The sequence below is a fragment of the Adiantum capillus-veneris genome, unplaced genomic scaffold (genome assembly GCF_014529385.1).
Source record: "Adiantum capillus-veneris isolate H3 unplaced genomic scaffold, ASM1452938v2 Hic_scaffold_315, whole genome shotgun sequence".
Taxonomy (NCBI): Eukaryota; Viridiplantae; Streptophyta; class Polypodiopsida; order Polypodiales; family Pteridaceae; genus Adiantum; species Adiantum capillus-veneris.
In genome coordinates, this window is record NW_028221430.1 from 24,470 (window position 1) to 49,626 (window position 25,157).

General features: G+C 42.1%; 2 pseudogenes; both read right to left on the bottom strand.

The window, feature by feature from the left end:
• Window positions 1-22,356: 22,356 nt before the first annotated feature.
• Window positions 22,357-22,805, bottom strand: LOC147417231 (large ribosomal subunit protein uL15x pseudogene; annotated as a pseudogene).
• A 572-nt stretch (window positions 22,806-23,377) lies between these two features.
• Window positions 23,378-23,909, bottom strand: LOC147417232 (large ribosomal subunit protein uL5 pseudogene; annotated as a pseudogene).
• Between the last annotated feature and the right edge of the window lie 1,248 nt (window positions 23,910-25,157).

A 25,157-nucleotide genomic window follows, 5' to 3' on the forward strand; every position in this document is an offset into this window, starting at 1 on the left:
CACCTCAATGCCTTTATAGGAAACCTTGTGACCAAGCAAGATCACTTCATCCTCAGCTATGTGACACTTGTCGGGGTTGAGTTGACCTCCCATGTCATAGAGCTTCCTTAAACCTTCTTCTACCCTTTGTAGATGCAATGATTTTGAGCTATAAAGGCAAAAATCATCAATAAAAACCCTAATGGACTTTCCAAACAATGCTTGAAACACCATGTTCATGAAGCGTTGAAAAGTTGCAGGAGCATTTGTCAGGCCAAATGGCATGACTCTAAAATCATAACAACCCCAAGGAGTGATAAAGGTTGTTTTCAATTGATCCTCCAATGCGATACCTATTTGAAAGTAACCCGAGTAGCCATCACACACAGTGTACTTCTCATGACCAGCTACTTCATTTAGTATCTCATCCTGAAATGGGAGGGGAAAGTGATCTCTTTTTGTTGCCTCATTAAGTGGACGATAATCCACACACACCCTCCACTTGCCGTTTTTCTTAGGAGTGACAACAATGGGAGAGACCCACTCTGAATTCTCCACTGGATAAATGAAACCTGCTGCTAGAAGCTTTCTTACCTCCTTGAGTAGAGCCTGCTCCTTAATGACTCCTAGCCTTCGTAGCTTTTGAGCCTTAGGTGTGGCCTCTGGCTTCAACTCAATCTTGTGTTGAACAACATCTACTCCACGCACATCGGTGTAGTCTTTAGCAAAAAGCCTCCGAAATTTCCTTAGCACACATTTGAACTCCTCTCTTTCATCCTTTGTAAGTGTTGTAGACAACATACCTTCTAACATTCCTTCATCTTCCACCTTTTGGTTCTCTTGGGAACCTACCTCTTCCAAACCTCGAGAAGAGGTATCCTGGTTGTTTGGCTTAAACCTTACCCCCATGACTTCAATGGAGGACTCCTCTTCAGTAATGCTGCTGCTACTTTCTTCTTTTGAAGTGTTTTCAGTCCAATCTTCTTCCGTCTCACTTCGAGATGATTCTTCATGGAACTCCTCTTGGCGTTTCTCCTTCATGTCAAAGACAACCTTCTTGTGATTGTCATTCCTGCAAATTAGCTTTCCACTCTCCCAATCCTGCAAAGCTCTCATTTTCATTAGCCATGGTCTTCCTAGGATAAATGGGTAACCAAATCCACTGCCTTCTTAATGCCAAAGGCCTCCACACAAACATTTTTACAAATGCCTACGCACCTAGCCTTGCTATTGTTTGCCATTTTCACTTTGATTTCAGGTGTCTTATGGATGTGCATGCCTAGTCTTTGCATGAGCCCTTCTGTCATGATGCAAATTTGTGCACCCCCATCCACTAGACCTTTCCTAACCAATCTTCCTTTTATGTAACAATCTAGCACAGGTGTAATATCCTCGTTCATTTCAGCATGTGCAATTTTTACAACAGGAAAACTCTCTTTTACCTTTCTCCTAGTGCTAACTGCCTTTGTTAAATCCCTCCTAACTTGTGGGCATAATGCAAGAAACTGAGGCCATGAGATATCAGGACCCTTACCTCGCATGTCTTCCAACAGGTTGTATGGAGCCATACCATGTCCAAGAGGGAATTCTTGGAGATTGATACGACGTCGAGTCCTCTTAGCTTCCTTGTTCTCCTTTGCCTTCTTGCCTTGTCCATGGTCACTCTGTGATGGGACACCCTCTTTCTCTTTACCTTTTCCTCGGCCACGCTTAATGCCATTTGCTTCCATGTCAACCTCATTTGAGTTTGTCACCTCTACCACATGCACATTTGGATCTGGCAAAGGTGGAACTCCTTCTACCCCTTGTGGAGGTGGTCTTGGTCCATTTGGTCTTTGTAGAAGCCTTGGTTGTTGACAAGTTCCTTCACCTGCATTCATCACTAGGTAATTCAAGTTAGGTCTCCCTGGCTCCCCACGGGGCCAAGGAAAATTATACATCCCATGTCCAGACTCTCCGCAATTCCAACATTGCAAGACTCTCCTAGGTCGTGGATCTCGCTCTTCAGACTTCTTTGCTTGTCCCTTTGGACCTACAGCTTGTGCAAGGTGAATTGACAGGCTGCTTAAAGATTCGTTTAACTTCTCAATTACTTCCGTCGTTACCTCAGGAAGCTCCCTCGATGTTGATGCTTGTGACTTACCTTTGGGTCTAAGACCTTCTATTGGAACCTCTCCCCTTAAGCACTTGAGTTTCCTATATTTCTCAGCAGCCCTAGTTTCAGCTGCATCAAAGGTAGCAGGTGCACCCGCCTCAACTTTTACCTTAAGGTTAGGAAAGAGTCCGGCTATGAACCTCTCCTTCTTTAGAAATTCTGCACCATCACCAGGGTTAGCAACATTTCGTATCCATAGAGCCCAAAGACGTAGAAACTCTTGCTTGTACAAGTAGTAGTCATCTAAGTCTTTTTGCTTATGAGAAACAATGTCTTGCCATAATTTTTGAGTGTTTTGGGGATCAAAGAAGTATTTCTTGAAACGATTCAAAACTTCTGTGTAATTCCCCTTAACTTCCTCAGGCAAAGAGTCAAACCAAGTGCTAGCATCTTTCCTAAGGACCACCTCAAACATTTCTACACGTTCTTGATCAGTTATTATCCTCTTGATACGGCAAGACATCTTGAAATTCGCTAAAAATAATTCTGCATCCTCTCCAGGCTCTCCAAAGAAAAGAGGATACCCAGACATTTGGCGTTGGCTTTCCATTGAATTGATTTCAAAGTGACACCCGTTTTTGTTTTTCTTTCTTAAAAAGATTTACACAATAATGTTTTCTAGCTTGCAATCTATTCTACAACAAAATAAAGATATTCACATCAAACGACCTATGATAATCAATAAGAGGTAGGATGACAGGGTTTGGTGATGCGAGAATTTCTCCTACTCTTTGGGCACCAAACATGAACACCATACGTTGTTGAAAATGGATTTTCCTACTAATTGCAATGTTTATTCTAATGTGTGGAGTGAAATGGAAGGGGAAAACCTCTATTCCTGGGCCATTATCCATGGTCTATGCATGACCTAATGCTTAGAACAAAACAAAAATATAGACGTCCAAACTAAGGTTGTACCTAATGAGAGGCAAAATAAAAGGATTTACTGAAGCGTTTATCTCGGCCAACCTAAGAGGACCTAAAATTCTACGAATGACATGTTGAAATTGCAACTTAGTACTAACAATTATGTGTACCTTTTGCCTTGCAATGGGAATGAAGGGATCATACAAATTTTCGTGATTCATTCAAACTACTTGACTATGCTAAAGGTTGATTCTACACAAAAATACACAAGCCGTTCCTCAATGGGGGCACCAATTTGAAGCAGTCTGGGGCGGGCAACAAGAAGAGTGGCCTCCAAGCACTCTTCTAGGCTCCCATGCTGCTCAATTGGGTTGGGGTTGGAAAAAACAACAAACACACACACAAACCCGCAACCAAACCCTACACAAATTTGGGGCACCACCTAGTTTTGGATGCGAACTAGGACGCGTAGAGAGAGAGAGAGAGAGAGAGAGAGAGAGATAGTGCTCGGGCTGCTTTGAAACGTATCGGCAATGATCAAGCAAACACAACTATATATTTAAGAAAGAGAGAGAAAAGGGGAGGGGGTGCTTGTTGCATTAATACCTTCTTACAAATCTGTCATGACAAATCAAAGTGAGATTAGTATTTGTTCAACATAGCTTGCGGAAATTTCACCACAACACATCACAAGAAAAGCCACCCCAATCATTGTCTTAAGGCAAGGAGAGTTCTCTCCACCCTGTCGCTCTCTTACAGTATGTGGGATTTATGGCTAGATTGATGACAACACCAGAGACAAGCTATCAAGAACTTACAAAAAACACCAAGACACTTACGCATCATTGTTGTCCATTACTTCACGTTGGAAGGGAGACAAAGTATCCAAGCTTAGTCCAAATACACCCTCCTTGATTCAGCAATTGTTGGGCTTACACTAGTAGGAGAAATGATAGATTTCCTACTCTCAATTGAATGATCACTCTCTCTCTTACAATGGCATAGAGTTCCCTTGCTAATCCCCTATTACAACACATGCACATGCATAAGACAATGAGCTTCCACTCAAGAGCTCCTTCTAGAGAGGTTGAGCTTGGCTTCTCAAGCTATAGCATAGTGCTCTTGCTTATGGCTCCCCCTTTTGTGCTAGCTACACCCTCCTTTTATAGCAATTTTGAAGGCTAGGGTTACTCCTCTAACCATGGTTGGGTTAGATTTTCAGCAATTTATCTAATTTATTTTTCTTGGAATTATCAAGAAGTTGGTGGGGAAAGAGAGAGGAGAGAAATGGAGGTGATAGGACTTTTCATATTGGGTTAGTGTTAGTAGAGTTAGTATTAATTTACAAATGGAATTGGATATTTACAATGGGAGTATCCATGTAGGATACAAATAAGGAAGAAAACTCTTAAGAGGTAAGAAAAGGTGGATTTCTTACAAGGTTGATGCTCCAAGTGTCTTGAGTAGGGCCAATTTTGACGCTTGTTGACGGTCCACTAGCTTTGACGGTACATTTTTTCTCCACTCTTGACCTTCCTTGAGAGACAAGGTAATTGAAGCTGAGTAATCAACCACCATGATGCTGTCTTTTAAGAGAAGAGGCTGAATTTTGTGGTTTTTTTTATAGATATGGGTAAATTGGAGGAGGAAAAATGAGACTAGGTGGTCAATTTTGGAATGGAATTGTGTGTGGGAGGTATGAGTTCACCATGGTTTCTCTTATTCTTCAAGGTTGAGGAGAAGGTGAGTAGGGTGCAGAGAGGAGTGGTGAGAGAGGTGGGGATGATGAGTGGAGAAGTGTGTGTGAAAGAGGAAAATGATAAAGTGGAAGAGAGAGTGTGGCTGCATAGCATGGGAAAACTGGTGTCCACTAATAAAACCATAGCTCACAGCTCGTAGCTCAAAAAAATATGGCAAAATTTGAGGCAAAAGTTCAGCCCACGAGCTACAACTTTTGTTTATACCACCTTTTCAAATTCGGAGAGCAAGTGAACTTTAAAAATTCAGCAAAACCAACCGGTTTTCTCCACTGCACAAGGTCCTTGTGGGGTCCTTCTTTGGATGATTCTTTTGAATACCTCCAAGAGTGAGCCCTCCATAGTGCATGTATGCATGCCACCTACCCTTGACCTTATTTGGTAGGTCTATAATTGAAGATATTGTTGAGATTATGATATAAGTGAATAGTACAACTAAGAAAATCAAATATTGAGGGGTCTAAAAAATATGTACATGTCAAATATAAATAATATAAGTGGAAAAAATATAAAGGGGTCAAAAGAAATCTCTCTCATTATGAGGCTACCATAAAAAGATAAATATTTTTGGTGTTCTAATTTTTTAGAAAAAAAAAAACAAAATAGATGTAGGAAGGGAAAAATCACAATAGTGAAAAAATATACACATAAATAAAACTAGTTTTTTTGGATTTTTGTTGGGGTGGAGTTACACCAAATATAAGAGAAGCTTACATGAAAATATTTCTATATGGAATAAAGAGTATGAAAAATGATAAGAAAAATTGTGGTAATGGTGAGGCAATGTACAGAGCATAAATAACACACACCTAGGTAGAAATATTTAAATAAATACCAAAATAATTATGAAAAAATCTTTTATTTAGGCCCTATATACAAAGAAATATTTACATACGCATGGGCCATAATATACTTATATTTTTTATTTTATTTTTTATTTTTTTGGCTCAACTATCCCAATAACTAGCTAATTGAGGGTTTTTTAAGAAGATATGGGAAAAGTCCCGTGACTCACGCACGCCTATGTACAGTGAAATGGTAGGGATAGCCACAGTGTTTGGGTGATTTTGGTAGGGTGAGGTAACTCACTGTGGCAATTACAAAGAGCCAAAAAACGGCTATCAGTAGCAAGGGCATTGGTTAAACCAAAAGACATAACATGAAATGCGAACACTCCAAATTTGATTATAAAGGCTGTTTTAGCTTGGTCCTCCAGCGCAATTGTGATTAGGTTGTAGTCAGAGTACCCATCTAAAAAGCTATAAGTTGCCTTCCCTGCAACTCTTTCAAGCACATGTTCTGAATATGGCAAGGGGTAATGGTCCCTCCTAGTGGTGGCATTGACCTTCTTGAGATCCACGCACACTTTGAGTTTCCCATTCTTTTTTGGCACAATCACTATCGGAGACACCCATTATGAGTGCTCAATAGGGTATATGAATCCGCATTTCACAAGCTTTTCAATCTCTTCTTGAATGATTTTGTATATTTAGGATTCATTGGGTGGGGTCGTTGCTAAATTGGTTTAGCCATGCTATTCATGGGGATTGTGTGTTGCACCATGGAAGGTGGAACACCTTTCATATCATGATATATCCAGGAAAATATATCCCTGAATTCCTTGAGAAGTTCTTTAGGTACACACTCCTTAGTCTTTGTTAGATCTTGGGCACTGAAAACAGGTTTGGACTCTTCTCCTCGGTCTACTAACTCTATTTCCTTAACTATCGCTCGATCGTCATACACTCCATTGCTCCCATCGATAGTCTTTCTTTGAGCCTTTGTATACACAACCTTACGTTCCTCTGTGGTATAGGATTTGCAATTTTCAAGTGCAGGGTGTAAGTTTGTGGGGTCCTGTTGTTCTGTGGACTGTGATTTCACTTTCGATTCCTTTTGTTGTTGAGCTAACTCTCGATTTTGTCGTCTCCTTACGGTACGGCTCAACTTTGGCTTCTCTGTAGCCTCTAGTTGTGTGATGTCAATGGGTTGTGGACTACACCACATAATGCTTTGAAGGTATTCACCCCAGTTATCTACCAATTTTTTATGAGCATCACATGCCCCTATATAATTAAGCCATTTTGCGATAGATTTCTTTTTATTTATTCTAGCACGCACATTTGCTCGATATAATCGCCTCTTATATCTCTTACTCTTCTTGTCTAATTTTTTATTATGGCCGATCTCTAGTGAAGAGTCACTAGAAGAATCGCTACTTGTGTCTTCTGCTCCCTTGGATAGATTGTCATCTAAGGTACCATTGGGCCTTGAATGGTTTGTCCCCACATTTGCACTAAGATTTAACTCAGATTCTTCGTCCTCAGAGTCAATTTTAATTGATGATTCTGACCCCAAATCGTGTGGGCTATAGTCGTGTGAGGCGCTACTGGTTCCAATGCTAGTCAAACCTTCATCTTGTAGGTCATCAGAAGCTACATGCATTGCTTCTAGCATATTTAAGGGTACGAGTGGTGGCATTTCATCCCCCTCAGGTGTTACCCAGGTTGTCCCCCTATTTCCCGAGGTTTCTATGGTTGCTACTAGGTGGACCCAATCCACATTGTCTGGCTCAATCATCCCAGGTAGTACATGTATATAAGGAGAATCTTCCCCAACATCAGTGTCCGCTTTAAATGTGTAACAATACTGCAATGGGGCCGAGTGAACTGTGGTGTCAGATCTATGATCAATTATAAACATGTTTCCTAGGGGATGTGCTCGACCAATTACAAGATCCACTCGAATGACAGAATCTTGGAACTACAGGTACACATGGTTTTTAGACCAATCATGGACCATTTTTGCTTCCCTCATGAAAGGACCTCCTAAGATCATCTCCGATGCCATAGTGTGCTTGGAGAAAGCCATAACAATGAAGGTAATTCTTAGTTTTTGTCCAAAGACCTTGATCTTGAGATCTTTTGGCATCCGAATAGGTTTAACAATAGACCCATTGGCCATCTTCACTACTATGGTTGTGGTCGCAAGGTGAGGTCTTCCCATAGTTTCCCAGCAATTTTTAGTCACAATGCTAACCCCAGCTCCACCATCAAGGATTCCCTTCAAAGTTAATCCCTTAGTAGTGATTAGTATGGTCGCATTGGATTCATCACCCTCAAAGTATTGTCCCAACTTGTTAATAGGTATTTCTATAACAAGGTTCTCATCTAGGTTGGGCTGTGGATCTAAGTGTTCCTCCTCTATTGGCATCTCCCCAGGTCCATCCATCTGTGCAAATTGTGGTAGCCCAAACTTTAGTTCTCCATTGAGGAAGGCTCGAAGAGCTGAGACTAGCTCAGGGTCTTTATATAGTTTGGACAGGATGGTGGTTCTAACTTCTGAAGACATGAATTCCATCAATTTGGCAAGGCTTCAGTCCCTTGATGTGGGGAAGATGGGATCTCCATTTCTTATATAGGATCAGGTAGTCCCTCTGTAAACATTCTTTCCATCAAGAAGTGAGTACGCCCACTTTCCCATGACTTTAAGTCACTTTCTTCTTGGATGACACTAGGTATGGCTAAGGGTCTATGGACTTGGTGAGCTTGTTGTTGCATACAGAACAATGTGTCTGTAATCTGGATCTGCCTAGGTGCTAGTTTTAGATCCCTTTGGGTATCTTCTACCAAACTCCTTAATTGCTTGACTCGCTCAATCTCCTCTATAGGGTTTGGATAAGTTCCTATCTTCTTCTTGGATCCTGGCCATTGTGACTCATGAAGATCTTCCTTGTTGTTTTCTATGTTAGTGGTCGTTTTGATCTCCATGGTTTCTCCTGAATCAAAATCCTCTTCAGCGTCGTTCATATATACGGGGTCGTCACTAGTCCCTATGTTGGTCTTTGAACTGGGGTCTGACTTCGCTGCTTTTTGCGATCTCTTCCTTTGTGTTTTTTCTTTTTTTTTGAGATTGGGCAATTGATGCCGTGTCTCTTTCCTCAAGAATATAATTTTGTTTTTGGAGCATCGATCGTGTGAGTACATTTACTGGTACCACAGGTGTACTTTGTGATGGCTCCTTGGTAACCTCAATCAAGTTTAATGGTGTGATCTTCAATGCATTTGGATTATTTGGACATTGGGAAATCAAATGATCTATGCTCGCTTGATTGGTTTGCATTAGTGTGGCGTTCTTTGTAGCCTAATAGGACACTCGGCCACACGTTGTGGACCTCCACACTCATAGCATTGAAGAGATGGTCTCTTAGCAGTGTAATTGATATTTTGGTCTCTTGCAGCAAGAGCAGCTACTTGATAGACAGGTTTGACTTGTCCCCAATAGTCCTCCATGTAGTATTGTGGACTTTCTTCAAGCGCATCCATCCCATAGGCAATATTAGGGTCTATATCTTCCTCACAGCCTTCCAAACAAGCAATAGATGACTCACAACCCACTTGATTCACATAAGTGATTCTCGGATGTGGTGATTGCGGTCCTAGCATTGGAGGTGGTAAGGGTGTTGTTTGAACAACATTTTGGGCCCTAGGGACCATGTGTTATGACGTTTGTTCAAGAGATGGGGCCGACATCAATGCAGGCACTCGAGGTGTGTCTGACCATGCTAAGGTTTGTCTATTGGCCATCACATGCTTAAATACTATGCAATCCTTAGCTTGATGACCATACCTCCCACAGGCATTGCAGTTCCCATTGAATTTTACCCTAAAAGTAGGGCATTCACTGGTACTATGCGGTCCACAGCATATTGAGCACCACTGTTGCTCCCTTCTTGGATACATATGATTGTTTTGCGGAGCACGATTATCTCTAAGACTCTCTTGAATGGCCTTGGTGAGATCTGCTAAAGTCATCTCGGATATCTTTGACTCCTTAGCAATAGGCTTTAGGGTCATTTGTTGATGCCCCGATGCTTGCGAGCTAATAGATTTAGGCTCAACAAACACTCTTTCTCCTTGAATCATTAAATTATCCTCCAATTGGATCGTATTGGTGGTAACGGCTTCCCAAGTGGTGATACCTCTAATGATTAGGCCATTGTAGATATCCTCATGTTGTAATCCCCTAATGAATCTATCAAGCAATTGATTATTATTGAAGCACTCATTTGGATTACAACGAGAATTCAAATGCTTCAAGCGATTAATAAAGTCTCTCACCAACTCTCCTTCCTCTCGTTGGGCTTTCTGGAGCTGAGAGGCTACACCCCAAAGCACTCCCTCTCGTATGTATTCTTTTAAGAACAGTCTCCTAATAGTAGGGTAAATCATTTTTTCTTCTATCCTTACGGTTCTATACCAATCCCTAGCCTTCCCACTTAAGGTTAGGCTTAAAGCATTACTCTTATGCAAGTCATTGTGTTCTCCTGGAGAATCGCATATTTGTTCAAACACTTCGATATGTTTTCTCACATCTCCGTCTCCACTAAATTTTTGTGTGAGCTTGGCTATTTGTACTACCTTCCTTCTAGGCTCTCTATCAGGTGTGTTACGCATATTCTCAACAACAGATCGACCGATAGCTTAAGCAAATGTTTCCAAGTCACCTAAGTGAGACGGCACCATGGGTGAAGGCGCTCTAGAGACTACATGTGGAGTAGGTATTGGCATTGGTCTTGGCGCATAGGAAGCCCTTGGGTTCCACGTTTGATACGGTGTGGTGCCATATGGCAGCCCAAAATTCATATGTGTGGCCCTAGGCATAGCAGACGATGTCAGATGTGACATGCTAATGCTAGCCGGTATGGTCCCATGGAAATAAGAGCTTGGGTGTTGTGTTTTTGGATCATAGGTTGTTGAAACAATGGGAGGGGTAGGGGCTACATGAGTGCGAGGACCCATAGGTGCATACGATTGATACACACTTGTAGGGACTGTAGTCGGCATTGAGCTACCATAGCGGTGCTTTACTAACAAATGAGGTCCATGGCGTGTTTCTTGGCATGCCCATCATTGGAGTAGGCATGGTAGCCGTGGTGTCATCAAGAGAAAGATGAGCTAGACTTGGAAAAGTAAAGCTATCACTTGTGGACTCAGATTGCACTGAGACCCCTGGTGAAACAACATATGGAGGATCCATTGGACTTACCAAGGGAGTCTCCATTTGCGATAAGGTTGGTTGTTTAGACTTCCCTGTATCCAAGAATCTCATGAGACCTATTGAAGGCATGTGGATCCCCTTGTTCTATCTCTCTAGCTCAATAACTCTATGGATGACCTCACAAACTCTTCGTTGTTGATCCTCCACACTAGTAGCACCCGTTGTGGATTGCAGGACATCTAACTAGGTGTGACCTGTGTATAGGTCAGTTAGAGTTTTTGTTTGTAGTTCGATCTCCAAGTTCTCATTTTGGAACGCTCCATCTAATGGGTGTCCTTTGAACTACATGCAATGTGGCTCTCTATGGGTTGACCCTTAGTGGTCGCTAATTCATGAGCACTCGATTGCTCTCCTAGCAAAGCTATTGACATAGGAGCTTTTGCTTTTAACTCTCTTTGTTGCTCCGCCTTGTGTAAGCTCTCGATTTCCTTTTTCCTAGCCGCAATGATATATCGCTCAACCTCTTGCACTTCGGCAAAGCTTCTACCATCAGGTAATATAACCTCAGAGGGGAATAGTTCTGAAGAGTCAGGGGGTGCAATGAATGGAGTATTCGCATGCACATTCTCTAAGGGCATAGAGTCTACGTTGGTCATGAATGGAGAATTTACTTCCCCACCCCCCTCATTTACATCGTTAGTTCCATGTTCATCGCGAGTGGCTCTACTAAAGGTTTCCTTCAAGCAGGTAACCACGGTCGGCCCGAACCGCGGGTCTGTGGCATGCATGTCTTGACTTGAGCTATCAGGATTAGGCATTGGGTAACCCTCCATGATGTCGTAGTCAGAGGAAGAGTCACTAGATGCTATATGCGGGTCATGAGTGGTACTACCTTCGGTTCCCACTGAGGGCCTAGAGCCTAAGGTAGAGGAATAATGAGTGCCCGTGTAAATGGAAACACTCTTGATGTGCTCGTCCTCTAGCACACGCCCAGAGCGTAGGTCCATGTGACCTTGACACTCTAGAGGTGTTGGTGAGTGCCTCTGGAGGCCACTCACCTAGTTTTTTTTTGTGTTTACAACCCATTTTTTTTTGTATTTTTGGTTCCTTTTTTAACTGAGCCACAGAATATGGCGTGCGATAGCGCAAAACGAGCGTCTTGGCTAGAGGGACATGCCATGCTTTGCATCCCCCGGTTCGGTTACGTACAGCCATCAGAATTCTAAAACTAGTCTTTTCCTAGGTGAGGAGAGGGCTAAATTTAGTAAGTCCAAAGGGTGAGTGTGAATGGAGGACTTGAGGAACTTATCCCACATGCCCTCATTCCCTCTTGTGGAGGTAGGGTATATATATAAGAGTGAGTCTAGTATATATCATAAGACTGAAGACCGAGGCCTGGGCTCGGGCTCAAGCTCGGGCTCGGGCTTATGATCCCGATTTCGACCCAAAATTTTCGTAGAACACACTCACGCCTCACGCTTAAATATTTTCGGCTTGGGCTCGGGGAAATGATCCAATCCCGATCCAAAATTTTTGTAGAACACACTCACACCTTACACTTAAATATTTTTGGTTTTTTTTTTAGGTCGTCGCGCGCGCGGTTTCGATGGCCTTTTTGGGCGACACACACAAAACTTTTTGCCTACTCTCCTCACTAACCTAACCTTATCTCTTCTACAGCTAACTACTCTGCTAACTAAGCTTAACTACTCTGCTAATTACTAACTGATAGTGAAGAGTAAATCTACCTACTCTGCTAATTGTTTACTCATTCACTAGCTAACACACTAACTATGCAAACAAATAAAAAACTATGTAAACAGACATTGGCAGAAAACAAGCTATCTACTAACTCTGTAAAAAACTGTGCAAGCAGACATTGACAGAAAACACTCATTCACTACTAACACACTAACTACTAACTGTGCAAGCGGGCATTGATAGAAGACAGAGATTATGCAGGAAATAAAAACTTGATGAAAATAACTTCTTCTTCTTCCTCTTCCTTCGTAACTCAAAGACTCACAGAAGAAGCACAGAGTGCCTCTTGAGCTTAGTGCAAGGCGATTCCCCGGCAGCGGTGCCAAATTTGTGCACGTTCGTGTCAATGCAAGGGACTTGCCGATACACTGTGTGAGAGCCACAAATGGCTCCAAGCACACAACTAGACTAATCTAGCAAGCTCAAGAGAGCAAGGGTGTGTCACTCACCGCCCTACTCTCGCCTTTGTGGAGGATTCCTCGCCGCGAAGAAGAAGGAGCTACCGCCGCTGCGCCGCGCTCAACCCCTTCACTGCTGCCATGCCGTCGTCGCAATGCTCGATCACTCTCTCTCTTTTCTCTTCTCTCTCTCTCTCTCTCTCTCTCTCTCTCTCTCTCTCTCTTCTCTCTCTCTCTCTCTCTCTCTCTCTCTCTCACACACACACACACACACACACACAAGGAGATGAAGAAGAAGAAGATGGAGATGGAGCAAGAGCACTCTTCCATTGCACAAATGAAAGGATGAATAATTTTTAGGTTTAGATGACTTTTATATGAGCTGGCCCCATTCACACTTGGGCGCCCATACTTAGCCAACTAACCCTTGAATGTTCCTGTTACAGAGCGCCTCTCATCGGCGATCACTCTTACGCTTTTCCTATTGGACGACAAGCCCGGCCCATGACTACTAGAAGTGGACGCCAGTGGTTAACAATAGCCCTGCCATCTCTCTAGCAAACAATGACATATTGGAATGTCCGAAAAAGTCTCTCTCTCTCTTCTCTTCTCTCTCTCTCTCCTCTTCTCTCTCTCTCTCTCTCTCTATATATATATATATATATATATATATATCACACACACACACACATATATATATGTATATATATGTATGTATGTGTGTATGTGTGTATGTGTATATAAATATATCTATATGTAATATATATATGTGTGTATGTATGCATATAAAATATATCTATATGTAAATATATATGTGTGTGTATGTATACATACATACATGCATACATACATACATACATACATATATATATATGTATGTATGTATGTATGTATGTATGTATGTATGTATGTATATTATATATATATATAATATATATATAATATATATATATATATATATATATATATATATATATATATATATATATATATATATATATATATGTATGTATATATGAGAGAGAGAGAGAGAGAGAGAAGGGAGAAAGCTCCCTCCTAAAGCTCTCTCCACAAGGGAGCTGACTGAGGGAGCTTTATAGGAAGGCTTTTTTATTTTTTCTACTGCAAGTAAAAATAGAAAAAAAGCTCCCTCAAAAAGATCTCTCGATTCCCATCCCCAAAAATTTCATACCTGGAGGGTCTCTGATAAGGTAGCATTGTACTTAACTTGATCTGCCAAAGTGTTTCTCAAAGAAAAAGCTTTAGTGATGATTTCTTGTTAGTTTCAACAACAATTTAACCACACACTAATTATATTAACAATTAAATTAAAAGCCGTTAATGGTAAAATTGATAAGAAGCTAGGATTCCTTGCCAATGATAGCAAAAACATCTGAGTACAAAAAAAGAGGATAATGAAGGTGCTATATAAATTTACATAGTGGTTTGCAAGGATTGTACAACTAGTGGATATAGGGCTTGTATCCCAATAGTACCGAGCTCAAATAATGACTCCAAATGAAAGACTAACCATGGGGCCATATTTAGACAAATTTCAAGAAGTCTATCCCCTAAATGATTATGCAGGTACATAACATTATACTTGGGAATGAGTTTTAAGATTGATAAAGTGAAAAACTAATGGACAAATATTTATTGAGCTCATGATGAAGCACACATATAGATGATGCTTAGTGAGTAAATTTTTGGGTAGGCTAAAAGTAAGGTGATTATGCACAGGTTGTGGTATCAAATTTTGACATAGGAGTAAGTAGGTAATTTTGAGTAACATTAGCCATTTCAATATTGCAAATAATTGTATATCTTTGGGCTAATGACCTGTGGAAAGACTGACAAGAGAGGAATTTGTTATGTACATGCTGACATTGAGGGGATGAATACCCAGAATAGGATAAATGGACAAATTTCAAATGATTTATCAACAAAACCGTTTTATCTTTAGTAGGTCCAATAGAGAAAAGTGCTAATAATGAAGTGTGGCAAGAGAATGTATAAAGAGAAATTACCACTTGAATTAGAGAATAGGTGATTTGTTCATTTATCATCCACTGCATTGTGACAAAAGCTTAGCAGTCAATCATTCAGCAAAAAGAATCAGACATAAAGTACACAAAGTAGGCTTATACACAAACAATTAAATAAATGAATAAAACAAGCCTACTCATAGAGACACAACTTTTTAAAATCTAGCAAGAAAATTTTACAGTTTTGATTCAACATTATAGTTAGTAAAAACCATAAAAGCAAAGGTACACTTTGTAAGTTTTCTATTGTTTAGTAAGGCAAGAAGAAAAGGGATATGATATTTGGTGCTCCAAGAACACTAAGATGTCTGCATCAGGGAGCCCGCTAAACTAGTTCGCAAGCTACTAGTGTTAAGTATGGAGCCTGATTTACCCCTTGTAATTTTTTGTGGTAAAAGTGCACATTTGTAAGGCCCCCATTATGAGGAGAAGCCATCGTGCGTGAAGGAAAATCACTCGCAACGAAAAATTTTCACGGCCAAAAATTAGGGGCAACTGTAGGGGCCTCGGGGACGGAAGCCCTCGAGATTTTTTTTCCCTTCGTTGGAAGATTCCTTTTCGCCGAAATATTATGGCCGGACGGCGGTCGAAAAGTGGTTGGAAAAGGACCGATCGATTGGCCGTGGCCGGTGGTCAGAAGTCAATAGCCGATGGCGTGTGGCCGAATTCAAAAGTGGACTTGTCTTCTCAAGGGCGGCCACACATGGGCGGATTGGAGGGTCCGATTTGGACTTATCTACACAAGGACAGCTACACATGGCTGCCTCTCATGAGAGAGGGCAGCCCTTTTGGCCTATAAAAGGAGGACATTTCTACACACATTTCATAGTGTGAAGTTGATGCAACAAGGTGGGTGTGAGGTGGTGAGAGTGAAGCAAGGCAGGAGCTCTATTAAGGGTATAATCCCTTTGTAAACTACTTCTTGTTTTGAAGTACTAAATCCATTGAGTGACTGCTTTCCCGTGGACGTAGCCCACATTGGGTGAACCACGTATATTGTGTGTACTCTCTCTCTCTCTCTCTACTCTATAATCTCTTGTGTGTGAAATCTATCTCTCTCCATTAAGTAATCTACTCAAACATCTATTTAGCTACGTCATATTTCCTAACAACTAGAGTAGTTCAATGCTCAGAAAACCGTGATCCTTTGACAAGTTGTTGGTTCCCAAACTCCTATTGTGTTTGTGTGTGTGCATGCAAGAGAAATAAAGAAAACGTCATTGGGTTCACCTTTGTCATCACCCTGAGCATATCCTTGGTGTCTATTATGGTTATCATCATGCATTTGATAAGTTCTTTTGATCACGATCACTGGCACACACACACACACACACACACACAGAGAAAGAGAGAGAGAGAGAGAGAGAGAGAGAGAGAGAGAGAGAGAGAGAGAGAGAGAGATTTGAGGGCAAATGGATGCCATGCATGCACAATAGAGGATAAAGGGTGGGTGGTGAGGAGGTTGGCAAATGGATGATGTGAGGGAGGCTGAAAAAAGGTAATAGTGAGTGGTGAAAGCAGTGGCTATGAAGCCCTCCTTTTTTTAAGTTTAAAATGGTCATATTTCATTGCAATGTGCACAAAAATGACCTGTTTATACCGAGAGGATTGAAAGTTTGGAAGGGTAAGAACTTGGGTGGCTGCCATGCAATTGAAGAGGTGAGTGAAATGTTGGGTGTGAGAATGGGCTGGCATGTGATGTTGGTGCATGCAAGGGAGGTAGAGAGAGAGAGAGAGAGAGAGAGAGAGAGGAGAGAGAGGAGAGAGAGAGAGAGAGAGAGAGAAGGAGTGAGAAATTCGTTGGCTGAGTGAGATCAGAGAGGGAGGGAATTATGTGTGAGGTGGAAGATTCATTGAGGCCACACTTTTATTCATGGTGGTTGCTATGGTAGGTGGGTAGGTAAAAAGTTGGCATGGAGGTGCGTTCCATTGTGGGTGTGACGGCTCTAGCCGTTTTGGAACTGCCAATGTTCCTTGGTAGTGGCCCCTGTTGCACTTTTCATTGCTTGTCGCTCTTGTGCCATCTTCGACCAAGCTATCCAACTACCAATGAGCGAATTGAAGTTGTTAGGCACTGTCAAGCAGTCATGGATGACGGAGTTGCTCGCCCATGCAGCTAGATGGCTAGCATGCCCTTGTTGAGCAGAGGTGGGGGATGGGGGTGAGGGCGATATTGGCAAAAGAGTGTCGCTACTAGTTGGGGGTCTATCGTCCATTGTGGTATCATTACTAGTCATGGTGATGAGTCTGCTATGATGTTGATGATGACAACAACCCAGTACATTGGTTTCCTATTTTTTTCTTTTAAAATTATTGTTCAATAGATAAGCTTTCCATGATGAATGAAAAATTTCACTCCTCCTCCTTCTTTTGTGAACCCCATTCCCATGGACAATATCCAGATTTCTTTACATGTTACCTTGCCTCATCATCTACCCTCTTAAATCCTCATCTTGCTTTGCTTCCACAAGAAAATCATTGTTATCGTATACTAAAACCTTAAATTAATCAGTACATCATTATCTTAAACATATATACTATCTCATAATTCTTCCATTATGTGGTATGTATGCTTCATTAACAAGAATTTTTTAAAAAGTGCATACTCTTTATCTCCCTCACTATCTTGATTTACTAACTTGTACTCAACTAATTACCCTGCATGCTTTATTTGCGCATTATGTACAAACAAGCCCTTCATCCACATGTGTTTTTCTCTCTGGAAAAAAAAAGGGTGTGGCCAAATCAAGCAAAGGGCACTAGTTCTTAGCCAAATTTTTGAAGCTGTTAAAATAGTTTTAAGAATGCCTGTGCTATGCAATGTTTTTCCATCTGGATCATCATGGATATGAGCATGCACTATAGTTTCCTCAAGAGTTTTGGGATCTTATGTTTTAACGTGCTTCTTAAGCTCATGATTTAACCCACCCACGAATGGACGTTCTCACTTGCTGGAAGACATCTAGACCCTCCAGCTTGAAATTAATGTCTCTATTATGCGATATATACTCAAGTAGTGTCTTATGCTGGTGCATATAACAATTATCCCATGGAATTCAGTTTCTTTCTTTCTCATTAGTAGACATAAATGCATTTATAAACACATCCTTGAAGGCATCCATGAACGCGACATGATGCCCTTCTCCTTGAGCAACATCCACCATCTATGAGCTTTACCTTATAGTACCAAACTAGTTTGTCGTGCCTTGACTGCATCCGGAGTCCGATGCATATCATGTATAGCATCTCATTTACTTAGGAAGATATTCGTTGCATTCTTGTTGTGTTCTTTCTCCTCCCCACGAAAGGTAAGTGGTTTTGTGTTTTTCAACAGCTCGTCCACCTCTTTCTAGGTTAGAATGGGCAACAAACCTGGCAGGGAGCCTTGCTTCGACATGCCAAGGGCAGGGCTTGTAGGTATAATGCCTAAAAGAACCCTAGGTTGCTCATTGCTAGGACCTTGGCCTGCTGATGCAGATATTGCACTACCAAATGAGATCGTTTCGTTACATTTTCATTCAAGCGTGAAAAATTTGTTTCAATGATAGATAGTGTGATTGTAATGCCCTAAATTCTTGCAAATCTAGCAACTCGATGCTATCTTCCATGCTTGCTACCGTGTAAGCACCCTCCATGAGAGTAGACGGTGGCAAGGCAACAAAAGATGCAATGGGTGTGGGATGTTCAAAGTCAAATTGATGATGCATATTGATGTATGACTCCATTGTGCAATGTAGTGTTGACAAGAAAAAAATGAATACCTTGGATCAAAACTGTCTTGCAAAAATGTTTGCATGTGAGCGCCAAGGAGCGATCGCAAATATGGAAGTTTAGCTGTGCCAAACCAATTTACAAAAGTGAAATAACTCACCAAAAGTAAATTGATACTGATGCTGACTCTAGAAATCCTTCAAATTACCTTGTCAGAGTAATTGGAAGCCTCAATAGCTTTGATTGGCTAAGCTTGTTGGCCGAGGTTGAATCTTTGTTGATAGGGGTTATCAAACACCGTGCAAACACTGCTATATGTGCAAGCGTGGAAAATTTGTCTTGCTTAAAGTCATCCTTACATCGACAATACGAAAAAATGTATTGTTGCAACCTTTTCTATTGCAATGGGGAAAAACAAGTAAAAGACTATGCTATTGCGGGTTTGTTACAGCCTTGAAATTATGTTGATATTATATCTCCTTAATGTAAAAAGGGGTGATGTGGGAACACACCCTTGTAAAATGGGCCCGCAACGAAAAATTAGGTTTGGTGGCCCTTGAATGTGAAATCAAGGCCACCCAACCCGATGATGGTGGTCCAACAAACGCGAGAGAGAGAGAGAGAGAGAGAGAGAGATGAGAGAGAAATTGATTAAGCGATATTCATCATCTCATTGAGGAAATGAGTTCCCCTATCACTGACATTTTCCATTGGCATTCATATCTTGTGAATACATTCTCATACAAGAATGTGGCTATAATTCTGGCATCATTCTTTTGAGTTGCTTTAGCCTTGGTCCCACTCGGTCAAATGTCCGTAGCTAACAATTATATATTGAGCTTGGGTTCTATAAGCAGGTGGATGTATAGGCCCACAAAGTCTATACCCCTTTTTGCAAAAGCTCTAGCCCACATCATTTGTCTTAAAGGCATGCTATCTTTAGGGGTTGGACATTTCAGGTCGTTGACATGCTTCCATATTCGAACATATTCCTTGGATCTACAAAAAGTGTTGACAACCATATGCTGCATTAAGATTTCTCTTGTCGTGGTTTCACTAGAAAGTGACCTCTAGCTAATCTAGCTTGTGCTTGTTCTATAAGGGAATCCCAATCCTCGAGCGAGTACTTCCGAGCAAACAAGAAACTGAGCGAGCATAAGCAATGTAAAATATTAGATCAAGATCTCAATAGTTACTCTATAGTGTATAGTGTAGCAAAGGTAACCATGTTGCATCTCAAATAGTCTCAAAACAAAAGAGCCATTGTCTTCCTTTAATGTGTTCACACACATTAAATAGTCTCAAACAAAGAGCCATACTCTTCCTTTAATGTGTTCACACACACATTGATACAGTCTTTCCCTTGCTTCCGAACCATCTTCTTGAGCATATTCAAAACTCTATTTGTGCAAACTTATTCTCCATGGTAAATTCACATGTTGCAATTGTCGTATTTCAGGCACAAATAAACCAAGAGATGGTAACTCAAATGCCACATGTCCGTCATAATGTATAGGTAGCTCTTGAACTTGAAAGATATCCTTTGCTTGCTTGAGTTCATGTGATGTAGGTGCTTTGTGAGGCATTGCATGCAGTTTACCAACTACTTGGGGAGGGACCATGGACTATTACTATTGTGTCCTTCATTCCAATTCCTTTTAGAGAGAGAGAGAGAGAGAGAGAGAGAGAGGAGAGAGAGAGAGAGAGAGGAGAGAGAGAGAGAGAGAGAGGAGAGTTGGAGTGAGAGAGAGAGAGAGAGAGAATGAGGTTTGTCTTCACAGTTCCACAGGTTGCGAGATCACAATCAAGGAATCTTTTCTAAAAAACCAACCTTTTTGGTCGCGCGTCAAAAATGACTTTGATGCACTGATGCCCTTGTTCAGCATTCCCTACCTCCACCTTCTTCTAGAATTCCCACAAAAGTGGGCCTGACTCCGCTATTGGCAGCAAGCTCTGCATGGAAGGGGTGTGCATGCTCTCAACCAATCTAGCCAATTACGCTATCTTCGCTCCCTCTCAGACTCAGTCCCGCTTATATAAGTCACTCACAGTGCTCGAAAAAAACCTAGGTGTAGTGTAACAAAAACCTAGGTTTAGTGTAAACCCCACCTACAAATTTTGAGATTTACCTCTAAATTTTATAGTTGGTGGAAAACCTCCAAAATTTAAAAAAATTAGTATAGATTGGTAATAAAACCTTCAAATTTAGTCAATTTACCTTAATTGTTTCTAACATGTAGTTTGACAAGTTTTTGGAAAAAAAGTTTTTTTCGAGCACTGGTCACTCATTCTCAGCGGCCAAGTTTAGTGATTTTTGAGTGTCGTGTCTTGTTCACTTTGCAAGGCTTCTCTCTGTCACGCACTGAGAGTCTCACAAAGCAAGTCGGACTCTCTCTCTCTCTCTCTCTCTCTCTCTCTCTCTCTCTCTCTCTCTCTCTCTCTCTCTCTCTCTATGTCTCTCTTTTTTTTGGAAAAGACTTTAGAAAGACATTTCCAAAACATAAGATACAAGCCCGTTCAAAAGACTCAAAATCCACTCAATGTCTATCCAACTGATGGCTTCAACCACATTGGAAATGCTCGTAGCATGCGTCTTCTAAGAGCTCTATGATAGAAGTCAAAATTCATGAGCCTTCTTCCTCTCCTGGCTTATGCACTAATTATACACCTGTCTACTTCCTAACAGTGGGAACATTGGTACGCTGATTCTGGTTCTGCATATGTCCTTGCATCTAAACCTTTGTGGTGGCTCTCGAACTCTTCTCGTTGTACGAGATCTCACACAGACAACGTGAGTGAATGGCACATGAAACACAGTACTGCATTTTGGCGTAAAGCTGTGGAAGTGTGTACCCATCATAAAGGCAAGCATCTTGCATATCTCGCACAGCACCTTGTTCAACAATGTTCCTTGCAAGAAACCACTTGACAACCTTGTCCTTGGGCACCATAGCCCACCATTGGAGCACCTGATGGGGTTGGTGTGGCCTCTTCCATGCTTGTTACATCCAACCTTACGGCGCTTACCGTCATGATTGCTTATGCTGCAACTACTTTTGCTTCCTCTTCGTTGTGGCCATCTCTCTCTCTCTCTCTCTCTCTCTCTCTCTCTCTCTCTCTCTCTCTCTCTCTCTCTCTCTCTCTCTCTCTCTCTCTCTCTCTCTCTCTCTCTCTCTCTCTCTCTCTCTCTCTCTCTCTCTTTTATATAAAGAAAAAGTAGGCTACATTCAATCGTCGCTAGGCTTACTGTCTCTAAATTGTTCCCATCAGGTCACTGGATACACCTTTACTACAGACTGTCTCTTGACCTGGAGACCCTTAGCGCTTTGCAATAGTAGTTTAGTCTTCATGACAGAAACATCCTTGAGTATAGAGGCAGTCACGGTGTTTATGATGGTGGTGCTTCTCATGCTTACCGCTATGTCCCTGGCAACGTGGTCTTCTTCATCGTCGCAATCCGCCGCACATGCATCAGCGGGGGAGGGTGAGCTACAGTATGCCTCTATATCGTAGGATGCCCTTTTCTCCATCAATGTAACAAACCGAGAATTCTACTGTAGCCATATTGAGGAGGCGGATTTTCTAGCGTAGCAAGATCCCTTTGGAAGGGGACATCTCTGCAAATCCTTATACAAAAATCCTTTACAACTAATTGAGAAGCAAAAAAAAGCATTATCATCCGCCTACACATTAATAGAAGGGAAGATCTGACCACCAGCCTCTTTGATCTTCTTCTCCGCAATCTTAGAGAAGAAATTTTCCTTAATGACCAGAGGAGTGGGGGGAGCATTGCCTTTACCTAGCACCTTGAAGTACCCGAACCGTGTGATGTGTGACATCCAGCAAGGGCCCCTTTCGTTCCAAAGCAACTTTCATAGAGTCGGATAGAAGCGAGAAGAGATGATCCACATTCACAATGGGACAGTGGGAACTTGTTCATTGTCTTGTGGAAGTAGCACATACCTACCTTCCCAAAGTACCTAGGGTGATATTTGTCGAACAGAATGCGATGGTGGTGCATACCTCCTGCATTACCACGACCTTCGGGATGCTTTTTGTGCTTGCCAATTCTTCCATGGCATGCACTGATGTGACCTCTCTTCTTCCTGTTATTCTTCAACCTGGTCGTCATGGCGGCCTTCCTACTCTCGAACCGCCACTTGGCTGAGTTCTTTGTTGCTGTTGTGGGCCAGTGTACTGAGGACGAGCCTGTTGAGCACCTGGATATTGCGTCTGAGGTAGTTGGGTGCCATGATATTGAGACTCAGCATGCTGGCTAGCACTCGGATACTGTGATTGAACACCTGAAAATTGTGGTTGCAATAGCGGGACCCCAAGTAATGTGGTTGTGCTTGCTCGGGAAGTGTAAATCGTGGTTGTCCCTGCTGCACACCTGGATATTGTGATTGAACTGGCATATAGTATGGGGCACTCTGCATGGGATGGATTCCTCCATAAAGAACGAGTGAGTATTTGACCAACTTGCTCTCCAACAAAGGAACTCTCTCTCTCTCTCTCTCTCTCTTCTCTCTCTCTCTCTCTCTCTCTCTCTCTCCCCTCTCTCTCTCTCTCTCTCTCTCTCTCTCTCTCTCTTTTGGTGTATACAACTCTGAAACTTCTAGGTAGGCATTGCAATACACAAAGCAGACCTAAAAAACCACCACACAAAATTTCTATCCAAAGTAACTCGTTTACATAAGTATTTCAGGCTCTGAAAATTTTCAGGCCATCAAAGCCGCAAGTCCTGAGAACGATATACGATGTAATAGCCACAACCGTGCCTTGGCCAACATGTGCCTTGGACCTCTTTCTCCTACCGACTCTGTAGCCAGCACGCTCAAGCCCCACATAGAAATCCATGCCATAAATACCAGTAGATGGGTCATATTTGATACCTAGATTAATGTGCTCTTGAATGCCGAAACCAAAACAGCCAGTGTCACTGAAATTTCTTCTGATGAGCTCATACTCTTTCACCTTCAAGCCACTCTCAAGGAGCTGCATGGCCTTAGCTTCCCGAACAGTTACATAACAGGCAATCTTTTCATTCCTCCTGATTCCAAAAGACCTCACAAGCCTTGGAAAAGACTGGAGTTTGCCCACTTAGTTGCTCAAGAACCTTAGCAGCCCTTGTGAGACGATCACCATTCTCACCGACTGATATGTTCAACACAAGCTTCTGCACTTTGATCTCCCGCATGGGGTTGGCAGCCTTCTTCTCTGCTGACACGGCCATAGTTGCGACGATAAGAAGCCCCCACCGATCTCGCTGATACGCTGCTGTGAAAAAGCTCTCTCTTCTCTCTCTCTCTCTCTCTCTCTCTCTCTCTCTCTCTCTCTCTCTCTCTCTCTCTCTCTCTCTCTCTCTCTCTCTCTCTCTCTCTCTCTCTCTCTCTCTCTCTCTCTCTCTCTCTCTCTCTCTCTCTCTCAAAAACTCAACTCTTTCAAGGAGCGCGCGCCGGCGACTCAACTCTTTCAAGGAGCGCGCACCGGCGCGCGCTCCTTGAAAGAGTTGAGTTTAGAGAGAGAGAGAGGAGAAGAGAGAGAGAGAGAGAGAGAGGAGAGAGAGAGAGAGAGAGAGGAGAGAGAGAGAGAGAGAGAGAGAGAGAGAGAGAGAGAGAGAAGGAGAGAGAGAGAGAGAGAGAGGAGAGGGAGAGAGAGAGAGAGAGAGAGAGAGAGAGAGAGAGAGAGAGAGAGAAGAGAGAGAGAGAGAGAGAGGAGAGTTGAGTCGCCGGCGTGCGCTCCTTGAAAGAGTTGAGTTTGAGAGAGAGAGAGAGAGAGAGAGAGAGAGAGGAGAGAGAGAGAGAGAGAGAAGAGAGAGAGAGAGGAGTGAGTAGTCACCTTATAATCCAAAATGCCGGTTAAAAGCAAGGGGAAAAGGAGAAATTCCGCCCCAAAAATAGAGAAAAATTGTCAAAAAGACAGGTGAGCAGTCAGCTTAATATCGTGCCGTTTTCAATTTCCAAAATATTCGGGTTAAAAGCAAGGGGAAAGGGAGAAATTCCAACCAAAAAATAGTCGCGGTCATATTCTCGAGAATGTGCACACATACTCCTCGATGCTATGCGGATGCAGTGACACTCGCGTCCTCCTCCTTCCTTCAAGGTTGGGGGGACTGAAGATCCTAGCCATCCAATCAGGGCGTCTGCAAATTGTGGAATCTAACCAATCGTTTGTCACATATGTCTGACAAGTTAGCACATGGAAAGATCTTGCCATTTCACTAATCAGGTTACTCTAGTTCAGCAGTGGGAATGCGCTCAACTACCAACACATCAACGCTCGTAATCCCCTCAATTTACTCATTGTCACCCGTTCCAAGGGATTGTCTCCTCCAACCATTGCCCATTATGATTGCCAGTCATTTCATGACTGATCGCAATTCAAGAGCACTCAGGACTGCACAATTGGACAGGTGGTGCACAATCAAGACTCAGTGGGTTCTTGAGGAAAATTTGCACTAGATGTCAGGGCTGTACACTGC